The sequence below is a fragment of the Coffea eugenioides genome, chromosome 8 (genome assembly GCF_003713205.1).
Source record: "Coffea eugenioides isolate CCC68of chromosome 8, Ceug_1.0, whole genome shotgun sequence".
Taxonomy (NCBI): Eukaryota; Viridiplantae; Streptophyta; class Magnoliopsida; order Gentianales; family Rubiaceae; genus Coffea; species Coffea eugenioides.
In genome coordinates this window covers 37,147,096-37,156,916 of record NC_040042.1, presented here as the reverse complement: position 1 = coordinate 37,156,916, position 9,821 = coordinate 37,147,096, and the positions used below count along the sequence as shown (strand labels likewise).

The 9,821-nt window shown below is 29.9% G+C and overlaps 1 long non-coding RNA gene across 1 annotated transcript; it reads right to left on the bottom strand.

Annotated features, from left to right (window-relative positions):
• Positions 1-1,003: 1,003 nt before the first annotated feature.
• On the bottom strand, positions 1,004-4,860 carry LOC113779237. Its single transcript, XR_003469453.1, has 3 exons — positions 4,725-4,860; positions 4,398-4,569; positions 1,004-1,404 (listed from the first exon to the last, which is right to left on the bottom strand). It is a non-coding gene; the product is annotated as an uncharacterized LOC113779237 (long non-coding RNA).
• Positions 4,861-9,821: the final 4,961 nt, after the last annotated feature.

The window sequence follows — 9,821 nt, the reverse complement described above, 5'->3', positions numbered from 1 at the left end:
TTTGATATATATGCTTGTTAGTGTGAACTATTATCTAAGTAAGATCTGTCATGCCACTGCTCCTGAACAAGCTAATCCTAGTTTTCTGTAATTTCTGCTTGTGTATGGGTTTGTGGTAGCTGTTAGCCTGCTTGCTGCATTTGCACGTCTGAGAAATGCAAAAATGGTTTCTTCTTTGGGGAAATGCTGCACTGTAGAACTTTCTAGGCATTGGTTATGATGGTCTCAGATCAACATCCTGAGTTTTCATTTCTGTTGGACTTCTTCCCAAAACATCACCTTTGATCTGTTTTTTTCGTCAAATCGAGTCAAAAAGCTTGATAAGGCTCGACTTGATAAGGCTCGATTAAAGATCGAGCCTTATCGAGTCGAGTCTCGAGCCTGAGGAAATTCTTCGAGTCGATCTTCGAGTATCGATTTTCTTGGCTCGATCGAGCTCGAGTCGAGCTCGAGCCTCTGTGTGTATGAGTCGAGTCGAGCTCGAGTATAGTGATACTCGAGCTCGACTCGGCTCGATTACATCCCTATATGAGAGTCACGGATTTAATAGTCAAAAAATTTTTTGTGACTTGTATATGAAAGTCACATTATCAATTGTGACCTGCAAAAATACATTTTATGACTTGTATTTTGAATGTAATAAAAAGTCAAAAAAAAAATAGAACTTGTTTGTGACATGCAAATAATAGTCACAAAAGATCTTTTGTGTTATGTTTTGTTAGTCATAAATTCTATTGGGACCCACTAGTTAATTTAGACCCTAAAAACCTTGTGACTAGTGGACTTGCAAGTCACAAAAACATCTTCTTTTTCCCTTTTTTTTTTCTTTTTTTTCTTTTTTCTCTTTTCTTTCTATTTTTATTTATTTTTTCTTTTTTTTTTCTAGGAAGGCCAAAACCAGAAAGAAATTCATTCACAGGCCTCCTCATTTGATGTCTATCAAAGAATAAGAAAAAGATCAAAATTCATTTGTAGCAAAAATAACTAGCTACTCATTCGAGTGTTAATGAATGAAACTTTCCATTAGTTAACATACTAATCGAGTCTAGTAGGATACACTAATGTTCATCAAAATTACAATATCACAAATACAAATAAGCAGTGCCATCTCAGCTTCAACAAAGAATGACTCCAGTCAGTCTACAGTTAACCTTCTTGTAGCACTAAGCATCAAAATGAACAATCCACAACCATAAATTTTGTACTCTTCAAGTGGATTTCTGTGCACAAAACTCCGCAAATTCACCTGCAAGAAACCCACTAATAAGAATATTGTCTAAGGAAACCAACAAAAATATCAAACCAATAGGAAAGTAGCTTACCACTGAAATTTGAACTGAGCCTATTCATGTTTACAAGATGATTCCTCCATAAACAATCTAAAGTGTCAACAAGAACTACTCTCTGTATTCTAGGAAATAAGTACCATTAATTTCAAAGGAGCAATAAAAAAAGATCAAAAGTCATTCCAAAATATTGATAAGGACAAAAGTTACTATCCAAGCAACAAACACTAACAAATTCAAAGTAGTCACCAAGAAAGAAGGAATTCATCAGGACAAAAGTTACTATCCAAGCAATAAGCATGTTAATGAAATTCTAATCCAGAAGTTGGGAAAAGGATAATAAACGCTCAAAACAAAATACAAATAGTAGTTGAACAGTTCCAACTTTATACTTCAATTCCACGTGAAAACTAACATAAGTGAGAAATGGTGGTTCAAACTTCAGAACAGCAATAAAGCACAAGAAGGCATCACAAAAACTTAACACAAATACTGTCCTATATACTACACTAAAAACTCAAACTTCATACTTGCAAGAAAGATAAGATGCATTTTCCCTTTTTCTTGATACCTGCAAGAAGGCAAGGGCAAGACCAACAAATTAAGATGCAAACAATCTAGGATTTCCATACATGGAAGCAATATACACCCTACTAGACCGAGGTAAGGCAATGTTGATTTCTGCAACAACTCTAAGGGGAACATTAGCAGAGGGCAAGAGCGTAAGGAAGGCTTCAATTTCAGATGAGACTAGGGATAATCTCAACACTAGTCAAAAGAAAAATGCACTGCCCAACCTACTTGCATGTCTAATATTCTTAAATAGAACAACTTCAACATTTCCAAATGAGGTAACAACACCAACTGTGAGGAGAATTCATGCCAAGCAACATTAAACCACATAAGCAATCCTGCATACAAGAAGTTAAATGGAGCATAAAAAACATCGATAAAGAAGTCTTTACATAAAGCACAAGGGAAGGGCGAGAAGCAAGGAGTCTAAACAGTCCAAAAGCTCCTTACTTCTCATAGTAAAAGATTGCAATTATTAGCATTGTTAACTGGATGCATTTAAAAGTATATAACAAGACTAATTTGTCAAGATATATATCAAGTAAATACAACAAGTACCATATCTAGGTTTAGCAAAGACTATGAGATTGAAAGACATGACCAATATTAACTCTTAAAATCTCATGCCATCAAATTTTTAATGTAAGACAGCAAAGAAGTGAGATCGATATCTTATTTCCTTATCAATTTTCTACATCTAAGTACCATACAATAAACTGGTAGTCAGTGTATAATAACAAAATAATTAACTGGTAGTTAGTGTATGATAAAAGAAGATCACTAAATCAACAGTGTTAGAAGGGAGGGGGGAAATATTCTATACCACCTTGACAATATTCATGTTAACGAAGGATTGAACTAGCAATTGAGTAGTTGTCGATGCAATCTTTATGCAAGATCAACTCTAATATCATTCAGCAGAGCATCAAAAAGCCTTAACATTTTCGAGCAGAGAAATGAAAACCCTCGCATAAGTTTATAGATATATATTTTCATTCGGGAACTGCTAAAGAGGAGGTTTGGATACTTGTACATCCACTTATAAAGTGCTTAGAGCTAAAATTTGACTGACATGCTTTTACATTTTCAGTTCCAAATTACAGCTTCAAATGGTCATGATAAGCATATGCGTGGAAGTCAAAAGAACAGTTCATTGAATTGTGTCAGACAGTGAAGGAGAAAGAGAAATAACTTGTAACAAGAATTGATTCGGTAGTCTTTTGCAGTAAATTAAGGCAAGCAAAACATGAAATAAGATTAGTGGCAAGTAAAAAGAAAAATATACCCTTTCTGATAGCAAGAATTTGGAAGAGATTTATGTTGTTGAGCTCAACCACTGAACCAAGTACAAACTAGGAAATAAGGAACCTTACTAGACAAAGTTCAAACAAATCAATGAAGCTAGAAACCAAATTTTTCCACAGTATTATTATCAATACCAGCATCATAAATGAGACTAGTCCTTGGGATGGCAATAGCAGAGTTTTTGGGATCAAAGGACTTGCAGGTACCTCTAACACTGAGCCTTAGAACAGCCCAACAACCACACGTCTTCTCCATGGTCTATCTTACTGCCTTAGCATTTCATAAGCTATAACTAAAAGTTCTTGAAATGTTTGTGAGAGAATTAACAAAATGGGCAAAGACTCAGTATGCCCATATATGGGAGAAAGAGCAGTACAGAGAACCAAGAATATGACTGCAGGAGCCAAAAGATGATGAGGAAAGAGTAATAGAGAGAAGGGAATTGATTGTTATTGCAGTTGCTTTGGGAAATTGTAAGCATCATCATCACAGTGTGAACAAAATGAACATTTTTCCCACCACTTTTAGTATGGGGAATACCAATCTGTCTCTTTCTCTCTCTGAGAATTCTCAGTAAAGAATATGGAGTTACCAAAAGGGTGGTGATTAGTTGATTTTGTTGAATAAGGTGAGCCTATTGGAGCATGGATGTTGATTTTTAGGAGTTCCATGTTAACTCTAGTTTTTCTGAGAGTTTGATTTTTTTTCCTCAGAATCAACATTTTAGTATGCCATTTTTTTTTCAAAATCCCCACTTTTTGAATAAAGAAAAACCTGAATTCTTTTGCATTTCAGAAAATTTTGGAGTCCTGTTTGCTCACATTGCAGTTCATGTACAGATTGCTCATATGTGCTATTGGCAAGTAGTTTTCTTTATGTGCATTCATGAATCCAAGCCAGTTTTGATTCTTTTGTTATCACATTGCATTATGTTATCTCCTTTCATCAACATTATTCATTGTTCTTGTTCTCTTTTTGAGATTAAATTCTAAAAACCCGTCAGTAACAAGTTATTGTAAAAAATACTAAATTAAACTAGACGTATACCTATTGAAATATAAATAAAGAAATATTAGGCTTGCTCATTACCTTAAAATTGAAAAAAAAAAGGAAATCAAATCAAAGATTAGACTTCCATAACTCAAAGATGATGAAGAAAAATGAAAAATCAACTTAGCAAAAACTGATGTTTATTTAGCTAATCAAAATTTAGAAATGCAAAAAAAGGGTTACCTTAATTCTAGAGTTAGTACAAGAACTTCCAGCTGAATTTAGCCCTTTCTTATATCTCGAAGATTCAACAGTCATATTCCGCAGCAGTCGCTGAAGCACAGAACAATTATGCCGCCATTGAGGGTGACCTAGAATTCAATTGAAATCTGACAGCCGGAGCTACATTTTCTCCCTAAAAGAATTTGATCATTAACAAAATAATGAAAAAAAGCAGATATTAGAGCAAAGAAGTACCAAAACTCTTGCTTTAATGCAAAACTATGACAGTGAAAAATATCACAGAAGAATAGCAAAAAAATAAAAAAATAAAAAAGCGTGCTGGAGAACCTCAGCAATCTCGATCCTGTGATGAGTTGAAATTGGTAGGAGCAAAATTCGAAACCCTAAAAGCGAGAAAATGTTAAGAGAGAGATACAGATTCGGAGAGAGGAAACAACTATTAGGCAGGAAGGAGGAAAAAAGTAGTGAAAACAATTGGGTCTGGATTGTGAATTATTAGAGATATTTTTACTGTAGCACTTTTTGTGATGTGATATATGTGAGATAAAAAGGTAATTGAGAAGGTAAAAAGGTATATTGAAAATTGTAATGATGATGTAAGTAAATAAATTTAAAAAAATAAAACCCAATCCAAACAATTCAATTTCAGAACTTCAATTTGACTATAAAGATTATAAATTGAAGCAGAGAGAGAGAGAGGAAAAATGGGTATCTCTTAAAAGATTAGGACTATTAATTATAAATGATAAAACGAAGAAGAAAGTGACATTGGTTTTGACATTAAAGTTCTTTGCATTCGCTCGCTCAAAGTTCAAATGCCAAAATGAAAATGCTTAGACACTAGAGTAGATGGGTCAATACGACGTAGTTGCTTTAAACTTTTTATGACTTACACGATGAGATGGGTGCCGGTCACAAAAAGCTAGTAAAACTACGTCGTTTTATTGCTTTTATGTGACATGCGGTCATAAAAAGTTTATATTTGTGACCCACAAAATACTACAAGTCATAAAAACTTTGTTGTGAAATAGCATTGATTACTCTAAAATTGTACCATTTTTGAATAAAATTGCTATCACATCCCTGCACATAATTTATTCGAGGATAGATCCCCATGAAATCTATATAATATGTTTTTGTATTTTGTAAGGCATGTAATTCTCTCATAAGAGAATTCTATTCAGAGACGAACGTGTGCTCAATAATTATATTATCCAATATTGGTATCCTTTGAGATGTCTGCTTCTAACTAAAACCCGGTTTCAAGGATATTCCATCATTGAGAGAATATATTCCAGATATCTCAGTCTGTTGACAATCTTCTTGTCCCGATGAAGGAGGAAGATTTTTTATTTCATCCTTTTTGTATAGGTCATATAATAATTCTTCAACTTTATCATAAAGACTGATTGTATTTTGACCTTTTTCGGCATGCTTGATAAGAAGTTCAAAAACTTCTTTATTTATATTTTAATAATTCACAATATCCATTACGTCATTGAATGATGTCTGCAATTAAGAAATTTTCTCAGATAATTCCAAAATTTTATCCAAGAGGATAGTTTGCTTATTCATTTGGCCTTCCATCTCTAATAAGAAAATCTGCAAGGCAATTCTCATCAGATTTTATTAGTTCAATTTTAATCATAAACTCAAATAATGCCATTTGGTATCTAATTAATCTTTTATTTTGAGACAAAGGTTTAATATTATTTTTAATAAATGCTCTTACTAGAGAATTATCTGTTCGTAACTTAAATTATCTTTTGGTAATAAAAAGTAGTAAAATTTATGACATCCTCTTATTACTATAAGTAATTCTTTTTCATTTATGTAATATCTTCTTTTGTGTCGGAAAACATTCCAGATGTATATCTATATAATAGATTATTTTCTGTTTTTAAAACTGCACTCCAAACTTCTTTGGAAGCATCAATTTCTAATGTAAGATTATTTTTATCAGATGGTAAAGTTAAAAATGGTAAATTTTTACATTGTTCTTTTATTTTCTTTACTAGAGCTATATAATTTTCAGAGATTTCATATTTATTATTTTTCTTCAGTAATTTTTGTAATTCTTTTCTTTTATCTGCTAAGTTGCAGATAAAATCAGATACATAATTTAATGTTCCTAAAAATCTTTGCAATTGTTTTTTATCTTCTAATTTATTAGAAAATGCTTGTATTTTTTCTAAAATATGTGGTTGCATTTTTATTCCTTCACCATTTATTTCTAATCCTAAAAATTCAATTTCTTTTAATCCTATTTTTGCTTTCTTTTCTGATAATTCAATTCCATGTTTTAGACTTAAATCAGAGAATATATTTAAATACTCTAAATATTCTTCTATTGAATCTGAGGCTATTAAGATATCATCAACATATCCATATAAGAAAGGATAATCTTTGAAGATTTTATCCATTTTTCTTTGATATATTTGAGGAGCATTTTTTAATCCAAGTGGCATAACTAACCATTCACATTGTCCTTAAGGGGTATTAAATGTTGTGTATTTAATACTATCAGGATGCATTTTATTTGCTAAAAGTCACTTTTACAATCAAATTTAGAATATATTTTCTTTCTTTTACTCATATTTATAAGAGTTTCTTTATGTGGTAAAAAACATCCATCAAATATGGTTTCATTATTTAATTGTTTATAATTGACAACCATTCTAGTTTATTTCTTCCTATTTCAGCATGGTTTCTTACCATAAATGCAGATGAAGATTGAGGAGAATTACTTTCTTCTATTAAAGGAATTTCTAATAATTTTTTAATTTATTTTTTGAATTCATCAATAGGATTATACCTCATGGGTTTAACTCTAATTATTTTACTTTCATCTTTGAGTTTTATTTCAGCATAATCTTGGTTTTTATCCCAAAACTTTAGAGGATTTTCTGTATAACATAATTGTAACTTTTCTTTTATATCTTCTAGCGTAGTAGATATAGTTTTTAATTGTAATTGTCTTTCAAATTTTAACATAGGATTTCTTTTTGGTATTTTTGATTTTTCTGAATATCCAATATCACCACACTGACCTACACGAGAATGAAAGGTTATAGGAATTTTACAAGCATAAGTATGTGTAAGACGGGAAACTACGATCCAATAGCTACAAGGAGTTTTAAAATGTATTTGAGATTGTAAAGTATTAAATAAAACTTTATGAAATAATTGAAGAAATTTTTTTCCTAAGAGTATATCTAATCCTATATCATACAAGTAAAATGGAGGACATTTAACAAAGAATGAATTAAGTAATATTTGAGATTTAACTATTCCAAAATTTAAGTAATAGGGTTATTAGAAATATCAATACCTGTTTGATCAGGAAAGGTTTTATGATATTGTAGTGGGAAACATGTAGATTTACATAAACATGTTCCTGATCTACTATCAATATATGCTGCAAAATATTCAACTTTATAAGTTTTATAGGTTATTCCTATAGGTATATAAATACTATATTGACTTGTCATTTTCTTTCAACATATATCTTTGTATCGTTATGGGTAATAACTATTCCGCTAATAATTATATTATAAGGGGATACTGAATCTAAAAAACTTGTTTTCAACATTATTTCAAGAGTATCATTAAATCCTTAATTTTTAACTAGAAGTCGAATAGGAATTCGATTACCAGTTAATTCAATTTCTGTTTCCATAGTCTCCTTTATTTCATGAGTTTCTCCATTAAAATTTGTGTATTGATAAGGATCTTGTAATTGAAAAATGGGTAAGTACTCAACCAATCTATGAGATATATAATTTTTATTAACTCATGTATCTATTAAAATATTACAGTTTGTCATATTTTTTTCATTCCAATATCTAGCTTCTATCCTGTAATTTGTCGTTATTTTTTTATTTGTATTCATATTTGGAAAACGGTGAGAACTATTTCTAACCATATTTCTTATAAAGGATAATCTAGGTAACAATGTATTTGGCTTATCTAATAGGGTTTTTTGACTTATATCTAAATTGAATTCCTCATCTAATTCTATATTAGTAATTTCTGGAGAATATATTTTCCTACTTTGGAAAATAATTTTGGGAGATCTATGAATTCAGTATTTGAAAAGTGTTCAGTATGATGAGTATTTGATAGAGTATAAGAAATCATATATGTAATAGAATATGGTCTATTTCCATTGAAAAAGAAATAGAAAGTGTTTTATATTAAAGAAAGTGTTCTTTTGAAATCTTATATTAAAGAAAGTATTTTATCAAAATCTTTATCTTATATATTATAAGAAATTTTTGAATATATATTAAAAATTAGCTTTTGATATTAAAAATTTCCACTAAGGATACAAAGAGTTGCTTCTTTTCTATTTTTTATTTGATTATCAACTATAGCAAGATTTATAGGAGTATTTAGTCCGTCTCTAAATGTAGATCTAATAATCATTTGGATAGAACCTATATGAATCCATCCTATAGTTTCTCTTATTTTTCTGGTATTTTCTCTAATTTGCTGTAAATATCCTTTTTAGATATTAATAGAATCATTATTTTATTAGTAGTAAGGCTAAATTCTAGTGCTTTTTCTTTGAAATTTATTCCATAGAACATATGGTGTTTCCTTAGATAAAATTTTATTTTTCCAATGCAGGTACATTAAATCCGCTATAAGAATTTACTGAAAAATTATTTTTTGAATTTTTGTTAATATTTTTCTATCTATAAGTGCTTCTTGGCTATATTTACCTAATATTTTTGAATGAATATCTATTATTTCAAAAGAATTGTTTTTCTCTTCTTCTATTTCACTCATCTTCACTGCTTATTTCATATTCTATATCTGTAAAAATAAATATATTTTGATCGGAAGAAACTTCCTCTATTTCTACAAATTTATTTATTTCTATTAATTTATTATTATTAATCAAGTCTTCAATAACATCATCCACTTCAAATCTCTTATTATTAAATTTTTTAGGACATTGATTTGCTAAGTGTCCTTTTTCTTTTCAAAATAACATTGACAATCTATTATATCTCCTTTTCTTTTATTTCTTCTATACATCTTTTTCTTTTTTTGGAAATTTTTCTCTACATTTGTAGTATTTAGCCTATATTTTCTTTTAAAATATTTTTGCTTTTTATATCTATTTTTTTATCTTACGATAATAATATGGAGTGTCACATCCTAATTGGGTAAGCATATTAATATTATTACAACATAGTTTCAATTGATATTTTAAATTACATGTCTTTCTAAAGAGTATGGATTCTTCACACCATTTACTTAGTTTATCTAGTGTATGGAATATTCTTTTTCCTACAGTATCTTTAGTTCTAAGATTATATTCTTCTCTTAATTTCTTAACCTATGGGTTAGAAATTTTTGAGAAAAATATTTCTAAATATGTTTCTCTTTTCTTTGATTCTATTCTATAATAAT